General features: G+C 43.2%; 1 pseudogene; it reads right to left on the reverse strand.

The window, feature by feature from the left end:
* Nucleotides 1–495: 495 nt before the first annotated feature.
* Nucleotides 496–15,156, reverse strand: LOC147823993 (KHDC1-like protein pseudogene; annotated as a pseudogene).
* Nucleotides 15,157–17,391: the final 2,235 nt, after the last annotated feature.

Here is a 17,391-nt window from a genome sequence, read left to right on the forward strand (position 1 = left end):
AAATCCTCTTGCCTTAGCCTCCCAAGTACTTAGATTACAGGCAGGTGCTACCACACTCAGCTTGAACAGTTTATTGTAAAGGATAAAGATGAATGGCCAGAAAAAGAGATGAACAGAGCAAAGGATTGGGGGTGGGGACAGGGTTTTGATGCCCTCTCGAGATGGCAGCCTGCCAGGACCTCCATGTGTTCCACAACCCATCAAATGTGGAAGTTTTTATAGAGACTGATTGCCAGTTGTCCTCCTTTCGTGGAGGTTGGTGGGTGAGGATGGAAGTGTCATCCCTTTAATCCTCTAATCACCTGGGCTTATTGGTGGATGACCCCATCCTGTGGCCATGTAGGGGATCCCTGCAAAGTCACCTTAGCATAAACTCAGGTGTTCTCAAAGGAGCTCAAAAATCACTCCTATGACACAGAAAAGTCCAAAGATTTTTAGAAGTTCTGTGACAGCAACTGAGGACCAATGCAAATATATGTTCTAGGACATGGCAATATGTAATCTGGAAGAAAACAAGCCAAAACAGGAGGGCCCAAGGAAAGGCTTTATTGGAAAGGAGCTTCCAGAGAGAGAATGAGATTAACTGGGGTGAGGTTTATATAGGGCGGTGTAGTGGGGAGAGTATCGTGAGAGTTGAGAATTGGTCAGGTTGTTGGGCAGGCAGCCAGATGCCAAGTGATTGGAAGGGGAGAATCATGAGGGCAGCAGTGATGTAGGGGGAAGAGAGGTAACTCCCAAACCTACTAGATATCTGAAACATGAGTTCGTGTTCTCTAAAATTGAAGCATGATAGCCGGGGATTCAGCTCAGTGGTTTTGCCGCCTGCTGCGCATGCGCAAGGACCCAAGTTCAATCCCTGGTACCCCAAAAAATAAATAAATAAAATAAAATTGAAGCATGAATTCTAGGAACAGAGGTTAAGAGTAGGAAAAATTTATTGGGAGAAAGAAAGCTTCTGCCTAAGAGGGACAGAAGGGGGACCGGAAAGTGGGTTGCCCGCTCACCCCACTTTTCAAAGAGGTTGTATACAGCAAAGGCATGTGGTGAAGTGGGTACAAAGTGGGACAAAACTCTAAGACCCAATGGAAATGTACAAGGTGGGCATGAGGTGGGACAAAACCATGACCAGCCAATAAGATTACAAGTACAGCCACTCAGGTAATATTGATTAAATGGGGGTCAAATGGGGGAGAAAGTCACGTAGCAAGCACACAAGGATTTTCAGTAAGAATGGGGGTCAGGCATTTATCCTCAGGGGAAGCACAAGGGTGTGTAGTTTCTCTCCTTTTACAATTCTGGCCTTCAGTGAGTATGTCTTGATTGTCTTCCATGTTAGCTCCTTGCCGTGTTAGCTCCTGGAGGGCTGGTCCTGTCTAACTGCACACGAGATATCTAACTTATCTATCTGCAATATTCCCTCCTCTGAAGAAGTACCCATAACTACTGTGAGGGGGCAAAGGGCAAAGACTGTTCTGGCTACTTCCAGCTGAACAGGGTTGTAGTTGTGATCAGCAGTAAGAGTTACTCTACAGAGTCTATCTAAAGGCCCTCAATAGGTGCCAGGTATTGTCATCTTGGTAGCCATACAGCTTTGAGTCTGGAGGACACAAAACCAAAGAAACAGTTAATACATGGGCCAAATTATAAGATCAGCAGGATTGCTATGAATATAGCCAACAAGGGTCTCCACTGGGAGGAACTAGTAATAACCTCCCACAAAGAGGATAAGGAGAAAGTCCAGGGGACTTCAGAATCCAACATAGAAGTTGTATTGTATAGTTTAGCAGTTATGAGCTGTATACAAGGTCGATCTGGTGAATCCTGGTAAAAGAAGTCTAGCAAATTTGTCATTGGTTCCATTTGTATGACTGCTTGGAGTTTGGCAGCCTCTAGGCAAGAATAAACAAAACTTTTAAGAAATTAGAGCATGTGTAATCTAAGCATGAGCACACTAGAATGGAAGGGCAGGTTGGGGAGAAAGTTGCACTTAGAAATTGAAATAGTGATTCTAACCTGCTGGGTCTTAGATTCTTTCATTGATAAGTTTATATATAAGTCTGATACTTTGTTATAAATCTCTCTAGTTTTTTTTAAGGTGGGGAAATAAATTTTATTTTGATTGGTACATGATGCAAATACATAACGATTACATTTATCATGAGGCCTTGGTACACGTACATGACATCTTCATTATAGTCACCACCCTCTCCCCCTCCACAATCCCCTCCCATTGGACATTTTTTCAGTTTTGGGGACAAAGTCTTCCGTGTACCCCAGGCCAGCCTCCAACTTGCTCTACTGCCCAGGCCGACTCCACAGCTCTCAGGCTTCAGTCAGGGGCTGGTGTGGTGTCATCGGGGATCAGGGCAGCAGAGCAGTTCTCCTGCCCTGGGACTTCTCGCCCCAGATGCAGGCCTGGAGCTGCCCACACAGGAGGAGCCAGGATCCACGCCCAGTCAGCTTTTCCCAGCTTGGCCTCTGGGGACTCACTCGGGCCCTGGTCCTGGGTGCAATGGGCTCCAGGAGAAGCCACAGCAGCTGAGCCACAGGACCAGGAGGACCCGAGGCACTTGCAGGACCACAACCGCACTCAGGTGGCCTGGGACATGTGTGAGACCAAAAGTGACTCCATTTTGCTAATGTGAGACCAGAATGACTCCATTTTGTCCAAAATGGAGCAGTCTCCTTTGTTCTTTCAAATTAATGATTAAATGTGCTTAATCTGGGACAAAAGACATGATCTGTAACTCAAGATTCCTAAACTCATTACTCAGCCATCTGTTTGCCCTAGAAACAAGTGTCCCGGGCCCACTATCTATAGGACAATCTGTTAACGTGCTGACTATCCACACAGGGTGGTCATGACCATTAATCAAGATGTCTGCTGACCATCAGTACGTGACAGTAGACCACTAACCTTTGTCCCCATTTTTCTTGTAAAAACCTATATGTAATCCCCTTCAACCCCCAATGAGCCTAGCCAATCAAAATTCTACACTTCATACTTGCTAAATGTTAACCAATCATATGGCTGCTAATGATTGAAGCTTGCTGTAATCTCAATAAAAACCCTGCTAATTTGGAACTTGGGGCTCTCAGTCTTGATCCACTGTGTCGGTGACAATTGAGAGTCCCTGCTTAAGCTTGAATAAATGACCCTCGTGTGCTTACATTGGAAACGGCCTCCTGGTGATCTTTGGGACTTCGTAATCTTGTAAGACCAAGGGCCTTACCAAATGCTCCGAGGAGCTGATTGCAGCGACGATCACCCGGGAAGGAACACACCGGACAAGTTGGAGAATAAAACAGACCTTTATTAGTCTGGCCAGACGGCGGCACTCCCAAAGCAAAGTGGCTAAGAGAGGCAACTGGCTCAGAGTCCGAGGCTGTTTTTATAGGGGTTGAGAGGGGGAGGTTAACATGTAGATTCACGGAAAAAAAAGGAACAAAGGTTGGTGGTCGACTGTCACGTACTGACGGTCAGCAGACACACAGTAATGGTCAGGACCATATGGTCACGACCGTCACGTACTGATGATCAGCAGACATAGTGATGGATTGTTCTACCGATAGTGGGTCCGGGAATTTTCATTCTCCGGACAAACAAGGGGTTGAATGATTTACTTAGGAACTTTGCTTTGTTACAGATTTTATCTACTATCTCAAGACTAACAAGCACATTCTAACCATTAAATTTTTAAACACAACAGAGACTAGGGGAATAATTGAATTTTGAATCATACAGTCCCACAATCTGGGCACAACACATGTCCCCCACCTGATGCTGCTCCCGGCCGAAGGCGGCCAGCTCCGCCCAGCTCAGCGGGCGGCTGCGCACGCGCTGCAGCATCGTGTGGCCCCGGGCCTGGCTGCCTGGCTCCCCATTGCCCAGGCTGCACAGCAGCCCCCACAGCCAGCGCTGCGCCCCCGGGGGGCCCACCACCGTGACACGCATCTGGCCCACCTCCGTGGCCCAGGCCTCCAGCTGGATCAGCGTGTGGCTGTGCTCCTCGATGCGCCGCCGAAGGTCGCTGTCCTCGCGGCCGAACACGAGCTCCTCCTGCTCCGCGTCCACGTAGAAGACCAGCGGTGCCTGGAAGTGCTCGGCCACCGTCCACCAGGCTCGCCCGCCACCACCAGCGCTGCTCTCCATGGCCCCTGGAACTCTTGATTTTGCTCTGTGAAACTTCCTTTGAGAAGTGGGCTTCTTTGCAACCCACTTTCCAGTCCCCTCCTGTCTCTCAGAAGTTCTCTCTCTCTTCCCTCTCTCACTCAAAATTTCCCTCCTGTGAACCTCCGTAGTTCCTTAGAATTCAATCTTTGATTCTGGGTCCCATGAATTCGGCGTATCTGATATCTACTGGGTGGGGAGTTATATTCATTTCCTCTGTATCACCCTGGCGGAAACAGCCTAGAGCTCTGGATCCTCCTGCTTCAGCCTCCTGAGTGCTAGCAGGCACCACCACTGCCTCAGCTCCTTTTTAAATGTTGAGACTACTGGGTGTGGTGGCTCACGCCCGTAATCCCAGCAATTGGGCGGCTGAGGCAGGATGATCATTACCTTTTTTTTTTTTTGATATATCTTGATTCTTATTTGTCTTTTATTTATTTATTTTTAATTAATTTATTTTTTTGGTACCAGGGATTGAACTCAGGACCTTGTGCTTGGAAGGCAGGCGGTGGAACCACTGAGCTAAATCCCCAGCCCTAAATCTCTAGTTTTAGCTGTAAGACGATAAGAGACAATTTGAAGAACAAATCTTGCCTAAGAAATTTAAAACTCTAGCTGAGCACTTAGAGATTTTACCATGGTTTTTTCCTAATGACCCATAACTGTGGTCAGCTACTGGTATAGCTAGAAACTGCCAGAAAGGGTCAGTGACTGCAGCCCCTTTTTATATCTAGCTTTATTACTATGGCATTATTTTATACCTCTTTTGGTTATTCTTTTCTGCTGGGTGTTTAAGACCAAGTTAAAGTGAGACCTGTGTCAATCAGTATGAACCTCTTGCTATCTATCAAGGTCAGTTAAGTCTCCTCAGGCATCACTTTGGAACCATGAATAGAGCCTCTCAGCTCCTCTGTCAGGGTCAGCTATCAGGATGGGTGATGGCCTTGCTAGAACCTTGTTGCTTTTAGTGAAAACATGGGAGATTTTTACCTCATTGTGACACTCCTTTGGCACATGGTACATTTGTCTTCTGGTGCCCAGCAATCTCCCTGCTCAGGAGGTTGAGTAACTTACCAAAGATGTAGGTAGGATACTGTAGGAAAGGTTCCTTCATGTCCTGGATTTTTTGTTGACCTTGAGGAGCCAGGGCCAAAATATTGGCTGTCCTCTTAGCCCAGTTACCTTTCTAGTTTTGTTCTTCAAACTTTAGTTGTTGAACACCCAGAAGAGAAGATCAGTGACATAAGTATTTCAGTAGGAGCAGTGAGCTTAACTGTTGTAATAGTTAAGACACCAGACTTTTGAAGTATAAAGCACAGTTAGAGGGCTGTTGTTTTACCAACCATGGTTGGTAAAATGCTAACAGACAACAGTTATATGTTGTATAGAAAAACTTAAAATCAAGAGCCACAGGTAGTATTTTAGCATGACAATCATGATGATATCTTCTTTGTAACACTTACATGTCTGTCTTAGTATGGAATAGTCTTTTAGTCAAACACCTTCATCTGATCACAAAACATTAAATGACATAAGGAAAACTTATTGGGCTGGGAATTTAGCTCAGTGGTTCCGCTGCCTGCCTTGCAAGTGCAAGGACCTGAGTTCGGGCCCCAGTTCCAAAAATAAAAAAAAGAAAACTCTTATTTATTATTCTTTATTAGGATGCCATCTAAAGAGAACATACATATTGGCCTATAAATGTATCTTAGGAGTTCATAATGTCTAGCCTCTAATTTTAGTGTGACATTGTTTCAAGTGTTTGGTGACTGAGCATCCTTAAGTGTGGTGACGCATATAACATACATCATGTAAGTTTTTAAAATAACTATTATTTGACTGGTTTTCTCATGCTGGCTTGACATGTACCTCTTATCACAAGTAGATAGAGTGCAAGAAAAAGGCAGATACCTAAGTCAAAAAAGATCATTACCATATACAATATCCTAGAAGACTTGTACACCCGGAAGGCATGAATATATATATATATATACACCGTGTAATAATAATGAGTATCAGTTACATGAAACCCTTTGTCCCTTAATTTTGTTTTGTACCAAGAACATTTAAAATAAAACTTGGTTTTCCCACAGAAAACTTAGACCATGACCAATGTATACATATCACGATATGTTTAGCAATATATTTCCCATGACATTATGAAATTGGGGTCCCCTTTGTGAGCAAAAGCTGGAATAAATTTTTCCAGGAAGCTGCTCCTTTATTTACCAAGGGGAGTCCTGTCCAGTAGTTTTCCTAAGCCCAAGAGTCTTTATTTAATTATCTTAACAAATTTTTAGATGACCTGAGAGCTAGGTCATAACAATTAACACATTATTTTTGACCAATGAAAGATTCCCAATATTATACATAGACAACAATATGTACTGTATTTGTAAAACCAGTTGACATTATTTGGATCATCTGGCAACCTGGGGGAACCATGTCTTTAATTACATTTATCTATAAGCCAACCTGAGTTACAGGCAAACATCTTTAAAAAATCTAAAATGCCAAAAGAAAAAAGCTCAAACATAACAGCTGTACATGTTGTAACAAATTGAACAGACAGCAGACACACACATAAGACAACTTGTTTGTAAACTGGAGTGCACTCAGATGTATTTGGCCAAGTTGAATTATAATAACTTTTATAATTTTTAGGTTTATAACTATAAATAAGACTAGTCAAAAATTTGTAGATCAATTAATAAAGATCTCTTGTAATAAGAATCAAAAGGAATAAAAATCTTCTACAACTGTGAAAGCAAAGACCATTTTAAGATAGGCCCTAAGCTGATGGTTTATCTGACTGGAATACCCAGCTACACAGGCTTCTCATTGTTGCTTTGATAACCACAGTTGTTTGATGGCCACATGTAATTGTTCCCTCTAAAGGGACAGACCGTTAAAGGTAATTTTAACTATCTCCAGTGGGGTCTGCTCAGGCCAGGTTTGCATGTAGAAGAGACTAGGTGACACTCTTTGGAGCTAAGTATGAATTTCAAACAGTGAGGGAAGAAGCCCTGCTAACACTCCAACCTGCTGTGCTGTAGATGTCTACCTATGAGTTTTTCCCATTTTGAAAACAAAGGGAAAGAAGGTATCCTTGTCTATCTCTCTTGTTCTGTGCCCAATCTAAGGTGCCTCTTTTTTTTTTGTACCGGGGATTGAACTCTGGACCTTGTGCTTGTGAGGCAGGCACCAGAACCACTGAGCTAAATCCCCAGCCCCTAAGGTGCCCCTTAGACTATCTCATCCAGTGCCAGTGGTGGCTGACGAGAGGTGCAAGGAAGTGGCCAGAGCCAGGTTAGCCGTTCTTAGCATTCTCTAATTTTGCCTGAGGGCTGAAAGACAGATAAATATGAACTAAAACTTTGACATTTATCTTTTGTGTTTCAGGATTAAACCTAGACCAGTTTTCTATATGGTCCAGTGATAAATGAAGGTCAGCTTTACTCTGGAAGGATTCCAGGGAGGGGAAACTCACCATTCTGGAAGCTTTGTCTTGAAATCCAGCAGCCACAGAAAAGGAAAGTTCCTTGAATCAAACTGTTATTTATTAGAAGGGCAGTGGAGAAGGGACAGAGGAGTGCCTTTAAGTATGGCACAAGAACTAAATCTTAACCATCTCAGGTGTAGAAGGACAATTAAGACCAGGAGCTTTTCCAGAGTGGATCTGTGATCCTTAGCAAAACATGTCTCCAGAACAAAAGCTATGATTGACTCCCACTGCATTGCCAAGCAGAAAAATCAAACCAATAAGCAAAAAACCCAAATGGCTGCTTTTTGCCTCTTCATAGAGAATGAAAGTGTTCTAACTATATTGTTTAGGGCTTACCCTTTTAATGAATTACACTGAATCTATAATATCTAATTTATGATTGAAATACCCTACAGGCTGTTGAGCAGCTCACTGATGTTGTAGAAACACTCCCAAAGCCATGTCTCACCTTTTATTAACATACAAACTGAAATGGTGTACTGTAGTTAGGCACTTAGAAGTGCTTGTTTGAAATTCTAGAGTGGGGTCTGGGAATGAGGTCCCCAGGTGTCTGTCTCTTGGGTTTTTCTATAAGCTAATAGAGGGGTCACACATTCTCATTTTATCCTGCTATGTGAAGGCCACAAAAGCCTATAATTTCCAGGAATCTCCTTAGCTGTTTTAGAGTCTTGGACTGTGGAAAGGAAAGAATTGATTTAATTCTTTCTTCCCTCAGTCTTTGGGTTCCCTTAGATATAATAAGCCCTAAATATTTTATCTCAAGGCTGCAAAGCTGTGCCTTAGATCTAGAAACAGTACAACACCTGTCTGTTAGAAAATTCAGCAGAGCAGATTCTTGGCTAGAAAGCTCTTCTGAGGGGGAAGATAACATACCATCTACATATTGCAAGACTGTGACTTGGGAAAAACTAGTATTTCCTTCTATCAAATCAGGATCTAGGGATGTCCTCATCTTTTTCCTGGTAAAGAGTTGACAATTTAAAATAACTGAAGGACTTAGTTCTTATCTTTCTTAGATCTTCAAGAATACATGCCTGAAAATGTCTTCTATTTTACTTTCCTATCTGATTGGTAGGCCAGTAGGGGTCTTGTATAGGAACTGGTTGTGTTCCAGTAGGAACCAGTTAGTCCCTTGGCTGCCTGTCTTTTGAGCTTCCAAATTAAGGTATTTGTCACTATATGTAGTAGCAGCTTGTAATAGTACTTGTCTCTCATTAGAAATCAATGTTTGATTTAAGAGCAACATTATATCTTTTTAATCTAGTCCATAGGTCTGAGTAAGCCCTCTAAAAGACCTCAATGTACATATCAGGGTAATCTGAAAACTTAAGTCTCATTTGATCTGTCTAAGATTACTGAGAGAAAGACACATGAACCCAGGTAGTCCCATATTTGCCATTTACTTCCTGCAAGGGATATTGTCTTTGAAGGACCTCAACAGCTTAGCTCAGGATGGATATAGGCTCGTGGAGATTAATTATAACTGGCCTAGAAATTCCAACCTCAGCACCTGGTGGCTAGGGTGAGGAGTAGCCTTAGGCTTAGAGGTACTGAATGCCTTAAGGATGAGGTGTCTTTCATTTTCCATGGCCCACATTTATATTTGAACACAAGCAAGAATTACTTCTTAATGTAAAGAAAATCTCAACATAAGATTATTTTGACCATTTTCTCTCTTTTACAGCATAATTCTAATCGTGCTTTCCTCTGTGTACTTGGCTTTAGGAGGTAGGCATACCACGAGTGGGTGTGGAGAAATACTAAATTGCTCCTTAATATATTTCAAAGGAGTAAGAGGTTCAGATATGGAGCTCCTAATCTGAAACAAGAGAAATAAATATGGCATCCCATAAGTCTCTGCTTGATTCCTGTTCCCCCTAGGGCATCCCCAGGGCATCCCCAGGGCATCCTCCAAAGTTTATACCACCCCAGGGTAGGTAGCTACCATCTGGAGAGAGAACCAAAAAATAAAACTGGACTCAAGTATCTACCTTTTACCAGCATGCAATCTTATCTTCCTCAGGTAACTTACATCTTTACTCCAGTAGGTACTCTTAAAGCACAAGTTACAATTGATGTTAGCCATAACAATCATGTTTAGAGAAGGAATTATTGCTAGCAAACCAAGAGGTTTAAACCACTGCTTTCTAGTTCCTTGAAGGAGAGAGAAGAAAACAGGTCAACAGTCAAATTAGGGCACTTTCCCTGCAAAAGAGATCACTTCCAGAGATTGTTCAGAGATTTTGCCCTGGGCCCTAGGGCAGAGAAAGCTCTGAGAAATTTCTTGTCTATCCAGTCATTTGGGAAACTTTTATTAGCAAGGCAAGGCTACTCCTTTAAGGTCCATTTAAAATTCACTAAGTATTTGAAACTCATAGGTCCTCCTTTATCAACTTCCTACAGGCATGCACGAAGGAAGAGGAAGGCTGACGAAAGTAGTCCCATATTCTATTTAGCATGTAAAAACACAAATGCAAGTTACTGATTGTTATTTTCCCAAGTGCAAGACAAAACAGTTGTTTTGAGTTGCCTTAGTCTGACTTTCTGGAAGGAGGAGCGGTCTGACTACTAGGGATTCTGAAATGAACTCCCAACTGTTCGGCATTCCGAACCCCCCACAAGAACAAGCTCTCTCCTCCCGCTTCTCACCTCGGTTCTCCTCCCAAAACGGCAAACAGGGAACTCCCGCATAACAAAGGCTTGACCCCCCCTAGTTAATGACCTCCTACCCTGTTAGGGGCTTCTCTGCCCCACCAGTTTTCAGGACCAAATGTTCCCTTAAGATAGGGACCTCCTGGAGCCTGTCACTCCATCCCCCAACCAAAATTTGTTGCTATATGCCCTAACTGCAATCACCCACATCAAAGGACTACGTGCTCTCCCCCATGCAAAAACTCCATATAAGCCTCCAGCTCAGCTCCTGCTGTGGCTGGCCTCGCTTTTGTGAGTCAGTCCTGGCAGGCTGCAGACTGCCGCCCCAATAAAGCTTGCTTGAACATTTGTGTGCCCCTTCCTTTCGGCGACCCCTTCACCAACAAGCTGGAGAAAAATTTAAGGGGAGTTTTTAACTCACTAGCAGAGAGAAAAAGTCCAAAAAAACCCCAAGCTGGTTAAACATTCCCCAAAAACCACCATACAGCATTTTATAAGTCCACAGTCAATGTTCCAAAGTCCATAACCTATCAGAAAAGGCATTTTTCCCCTACACACAAACGATGAAGACCATGCCTGGGGGGAGAAAAGGTTCAGGTAGCTTTTAATCTATCAAAGATTCATTTTCTACATTTGTCTAGAGGTCTGTCTTACTAGTAGTAGAGAAAGCACTCCAAAACTGTAGCTCAACTTTTAATGGAGGCTTAAGAAAGGGCTCTGATGAAATTGCTTCAGATCACTCTGAGACAGAGGATATCTGATGATCACCGACAGAGTTCCCCTTTCACCTCACTGAGGAGTCCAGATAGGGACAAGATGTGGAGATTTTCTGATTACCCAGGTGGGCTGTCGGGACCTAGTTTCTTCTGAGGGACCTTTGGGTATCCGCCAGAGAGTAGCCCTGGCCTTGACCCCTCAGTCGTCACCTCAGTTTCCACTAGTTCCACACAAGCAGAGATCTATCCCCGAAAGGAACCCAATTGCCTGTCTGGTCAACATTCCACCCACCATTGGTATCAATGGGAGTGGGGATTCACCAGAGGACAACTGGAGAAATCTGCCCTCTGCTTTGAGAGTGGGAGCTGCCCTAAAGGCAATTACTAGCTGGCAGAGTAACCACTGTTTGGCATTCTATAAGGGACAGATAAAAGCCTGAACTGTTTTTATCTGAGACAATTTCATAAGAGACCCATTTTACAACATTTTAAAGCAAGTAAGTCCAAATGTAACAAAACAATAAAACGTAATTTTAACAAAAGACAATGCATAAGAAATTTGCAAACATTTAAAACACACAACTTAAAATTAAGACACTTTTGGATTTGTTTTTTTTTTTTTTTTTTGGTACCAGGGATTGAACTTGGGTCCTTGAGCTTGCGAGGCAGGCGGCAAAACCACTGAGCTAAATCCCTGGCCAACACTTTTGAAACAAAAGCTAAAACAAAGGCCAGAATTTATATGAAACAAAACCCAGAATCTACGAAACAAATGTCTAGAGCCTATGAAACAAAAGTTACAATCTATGAAGCAAAGAGACCAAAGTTAGAACCTATGAAAGAAAACTCTTACCTCTGACCATTAATCTTGGTGGAAGACCTCCAAAATGATATAGGGGGAAGAGGCGTAACTCCTAAACCTACTAGATACCAGAAATGTGAGTTTGTGTTCTCTAAAATTGAAGCATGAATTCTAGGAACAGAGGTTAAGAGTAAGAAAAATTTATTGGGAGAAAGAAAGCTTTTGCCTAAGAGGGACAGAAGGGGGACCAGAAGGTGGGTTGCCCGCTCACCCCACTTTTCAAAGATGTTGTATACAACAAAGGCATGTGGTGAAGTGGGTACAAAGTGGGACAAAACTATAAGACCCAACGGAAATTTACAAGGTGGGCATGAGGTGGGACAAACCCATGACCAACCAATAAGATTACAAGTACAGTCACCCAGGTAATATTGATTCAATGGGGGTCAGTGGGGGAGCAAATCACATAGCAAGCATACAAGGATTTTCAGTAAGAATGGGGGTCAGGGATATTTCCTGGAGAGGCTGGGTTAAGACCCTGATCCCACCATCAGATGATTGATACCTATTTCGACTATCAATCAGTGCCATTTATCCCCAAGGGAAGCACAAGGGTGTGTAGTTTGTCTTCTTTCACAATTCTGGCCTTCAGTGAGTGTGTCTTGATTGTCTTCCATGTTGGCTCCTGGAGGGCTGGTCCTAACTGCACACAAGATATCTAATTAACTTACCTATCTGCAATAGCAGGGTGGAGCAACAAGTTAGGTTTTGCTTCTCCAGAAGGAGTAGGGTTCCCTCCACCCACCCACCCCCAAGTGGCTCAATTCCATAAGCGGGAACCATTTTAGGAACAGGAGCCATTTTCGAATGTAGGACCCTTGGGGCCATTTTGTCTGGTAGATAACTCTATCATAATCAAAAGGCCCAAGTTACAGAGGGGAATTCAGGTCTATCGAGAAGATGGAATCTATACTTTTTTACAGTCAGCTTTATTGATGTTTTTGGTGTTTGTTTGTTCATGGTACTGGGGATTGAACCTATGACCTTCCTATCCACCAGGCAACATTCCCAGCCTTTTTTTTGAGACAGTGTCTCATTAAGTCATTAAATTGCCCAGGCTGGGCTTGGATTTTCTTTCTTTCTTTTTTTTTTTTTTCTTATTACAATTTTATTATAAAAGACACAAATCAGAGCCAGCCAAACAAGGAGACGGACAGGGCAAGGAGGAGGGCCTTGAATGGAGAGCTTGCTGCCCTGTTCTCAAGGAGCAGGGAGCATCACCCTCCTGGCCCAGCTGTGTCCTTGCCAGCCAGGAAGCCCTCTGAGCCTCTATGTTCATGGATCAGATTGGAATTTCATTCTGTAGGCAAGATTGGCTGCATCAAAGGCTTGAAGAATTGGCCACATGACTGAGCTCCATCCCCACCCATCTTGCTCTCCCAGAGGTCAGGATGGCTCAAAGCCCCAACCTGCTATTCACACCATAGGTCTTTCAGGTGCCGGCCCCATCCTGAGCCAACTCCTCCTGGCATAAACTCAGGTGTGACCCAAGGGCTTGTGGCTAACAGAGACACTTGTATCACTCAAGAATTTCCAAAAACTTAGGGCCCTCTCTCCAGGACTCAGGAGCAAAATCAGCCAAATTCTCCCCACCACCACCACCACCACAGATCAAACTCAGGACCTTGTGCTTGAAAGGCAGGCACTGCCATTGAGCTAAATTCCTGGCCCTCAAATTCTTTAATGTACAATAACCTTAGCCCTACACCTCTTGCGACTCCTCCTATCCTAACAGGGATAAAATGCCCTGAACTGGGCCCACTGCTGGCCTGGGCTGCTTTCTGTTTTACTTTTTAGCAGAGAAATTTTCAAACATGCAACAGTAGAAAGAATAATGAGACCTTGGTTCCCACTGTTGTTCACTGATTATTCATATGTAGTTTACTTGTTCCCTGACCCTCCACTGGGCACTTTCCTAAAGGTAAGCCCAGATACATATCCTACCAGTCTGAGAGCTCTTCATCCAAAGCTTTCCATGGGTGCTGCACCCATAGCAGGGCCACCAAGGGTCCAGAGTGGCTGGGTGGGGGCTGGAGCCCTGGGCCCCTGTTCTGTTGAGCTCGAACCTTTGTTTTTTTCCTCCTTTTTCCTAAGTTTCCAGAGTCACCTGAGATGGTAGATGCCTCAGACTTCTCTGGCTTCTTCCCTGGAAGCTGCTGGAGGGACCACTTCAGCTTATTCTTGAGGTGTAAAGATCTGGTAGCCCCCTTTATCAGCTCACGATCCACCTTCACCTTGGGGATGTAGACTGGTGGCTTCGTGGAGATTTGACACTTTTGGGAACAAGCAGGGGATAAAGGCAGGCAGTTCTGGGGAAGCCAGAGTCTGTGCTTCATCCTTTCCAACCTCCTAGGAGCTCCCTGTGCTCATGGGTGCTGAGTCCAGGGAGCCTGCTCAAATTTCAGACCTGAGGTTGCCAGGGCTTAAAGTATTCCTTTACCGGCATTTAAAATCTGGACCTAGAAAACAGCCCTGAGGTCCCTCATCTCACAGATGTAGAAACAAGTCTGGACATGACAAGTGTCCTTCCAGCAATTCTGCCAACTAGTGGCACACAAACAGTTGAGACAGAGGTTTTTTCTGTGCCTTCCTCTCCTCCAGCAGCAACTACAAAAGAGTCTGGGCTCAAATTTTCTTTTTCTTTCTTTCTTTTCTTTTTTTTTCTTTTTTGGAAATAGGACTATGTAGTCCAGGCTGGCCTCAAACTCACAGTGATCCTCCTGCCTCAGCCTCCCAAGTGCTGGGATTATAGGTGTTCACCGCACCCATGCCTGGCTCAGGGCTCAAATTTTCAATCCTCACGTCTCAGACTCCCAGAGGTTGCAGGCATATACCATCACACCTGTCTTGAAGTATAATTTAAATACAATAGTATTCACTCTTTTTAGGGTACACAGCATCTCAGTCACTTTCTCATCACTGTGACACAATACCCAACACCAGCAACTTAAAGGAGGAGAGATTTATTTTGGCTCACATTTCAGCAGCCTCAGTCCTTGTATGTTCAGCTTGTTCCCAAGCAGAACGTCATGGCAGAGGGGCATAGTGGAGGAGAACTGCTCATAGCATGGGGGACAGGAAGAAGGGAGCTAAGGGAGGAGCTAGGAAAGGAGATAAACCCTTGCAGGTCATGCTCATAGTACATTTTGACAAATGTATACACATGTATATCCCCTTATCCATTGGGATACATTTCAAGACTCTGAAAGCACCAAACATTATATATACTATTTCTTTCTATCATTGTGTGTGTGTGTGTATATATGTGTATATATATATATATATATATATATATATATATATATATACCAATGATAAAGTTTGCTTTATAATACTGTCCTTTGTTTGTTTTGGTACTGGGGATAGAACTCAGAACCTTGTGCTTGCGAGGCAGGGGGCAGCACCACTAGGCTAAATCTCCGGCCTCAATATTGTCCTTCTTTTGATGATATGAAGTGATACAATGCTTATGGGAGACATTAGTTGTGTTATATAGCTAGTGTGTCAGGATCACTTGAACACAAGCACTGCAATACTATCACAGACAATCTGATAATAAAGAAAAGTACTAACACAGGAAAGGCAGGGTAGTCTATATAGTGATCATATGCTGGACAAAGGGATGATTCATGTCCTGGGAAGGATGGGGTGAGACTGTGCAATATCTCATTATGCTACTCTAACTGTACACAATTTTAAACTTATGAATTGTCTATTTCTGGAATTTTCCATTTAATATTTTCACCATGGTTGATTTTGGGTAACATAGAAAGTCAAACCTCAGAAAAGGGGTATATTATTCAGCTTTCCATCACTGTAACAAAAGATCCAAGATAAGTAACTTATAAAGAGGATTTTTTGGGTATTTTTTTTCAGTACTGTGATTGAACCCAGGGCCTGCATACTGAGCTATATCCCCACTCCTTTTTATTTTTTTATTTTTTTATTTTGAAACAAGGTCTCACTAAGTCATTAAGTTGTCCAAGCTGGGCTTGAACTTATGATCCTGCTGCCACAGGCACCCAATGTGCTGGGATTACAGGCATGTTCCATCATACCAGCTATGAAGATAGATTTATTTAGGCTCACAGGTTTGGAGGTCCAGTCTAAGATTGGGTGACCCATTGCATTGGGCTTCTGATAAGGGGTGTTGGGATAGCAGGGAGCCCAGAGCAGAGCAAATTGCTCACCTCATAACCAGAAAGTAAAAGAAATAGGAAGGGGCTGAAGCCTCACATTTGAAGGCACATTCCCACTGATCTAGGAACCTTCCGCTAGATCCCACCTTTCAAAGGCTCTAACACTTCCCAATAGCCCCACTCTGGGTACCAAGCCTTTAACACATGGATCTGTGGGGAATATGCAAGATCCAAACTGTAAGGGGAGGGGCCTAGCACACAATCATGTAGGTACTACAACAATCAAGGTAAGGAATGTTTCTATCATTCCCAAAAAGTGTCCTCATGTTTATTGTTTTGTTTTGTTTTTGTCTTTGTATTTTGAGACAGGGTCACTCTATGTAGTTCAGGCTGGCCTTGAACTTACTACGTAGCCCTGGCTGGCCTTGAACTTGAAGCAATCCTCCTGCCTCAGCCTGCTACATGTTGGGATTACAGGCATGTGCCTGGCTCCTTCATGTTTTTTGAGTGGTATTTTTTGCCCACCCTAAGTTCTGGAAAACATTGAACTGATTTCTGTCCCTAAAGTTTTGCCTTTTCCAGAATGTCATTATCGAAAGACAGGGGCTGGGGATTTAGCTCAGTGGTTTCGCCGCCTGCTGCACAAGTGCAAGGACCGGAGTTCGATCCCCGGTACCAAAAAAAAAAAAAAAAAAAAGAAAGACAAGATTATAACAAAGTTAGTTATAGATCTAATTTATCTAATTTGGTTATAGATCACTTTTATTTGTGAGTCATGAATCAGGCCAGTGTCCATTCTACAAAATAGAATGACAACACAGTGGGAACAAGGAAACAGACCAATAGGTAAAATTGATTTGTTAACATCAAATTACTTTTCTCTTTTTGGTATGGGGGATTGAACACAGGGCCTTTGGACTGAGCTACATCCCCTTTTTAAATCTGAGACAAGTTCTTGCTAAGTTGTTCAGGCTGGCCTTGAATTTATGATCATCCTGCATCAGCCTTTCACTGTCCTGGGACTACTGGTATGAGCCACCACACCAGGCAATCAGGCTATTTTTAGGGGAGGTTTTTTTTTTTAAGTAGGTAACAGGCCATTTTTAAGGCTAAATCAGAGTACTTCCTTATTGTGCTAACTCAGGTGGCTGGAGTCTCCTGTTTTCAGGAAAAACTGGCCTGTTTTGGGACCTATTTTATTCCTTAAAGTTTCAGTTTGATTATGTAGCATTTAGCATGAATGACTCCATTTTGGTTTGGTCTGTTCTGCTGGAGCCTAATGAGGGAGCTCCATTCAAAATAATGACCTTCTATATATCTGTTTAATATTATGTCTTAGTTACTTT

This window comes from Heterocephalus glaber, unplaced genomic scaffold (genome assembly GCF_053883595.1).
Source record: "Heterocephalus glaber isolate CG9 unplaced genomic scaffold, H.glaber_assembly_v1.0 deba00001561, whole genome shotgun sequence".
In the NCBI taxonomy this organism is placed as follows: Eukaryota; Metazoa; Chordata; class Mammalia; order Rodentia; family Bathyergidae; genus Heterocephalus; species Heterocephalus glaber.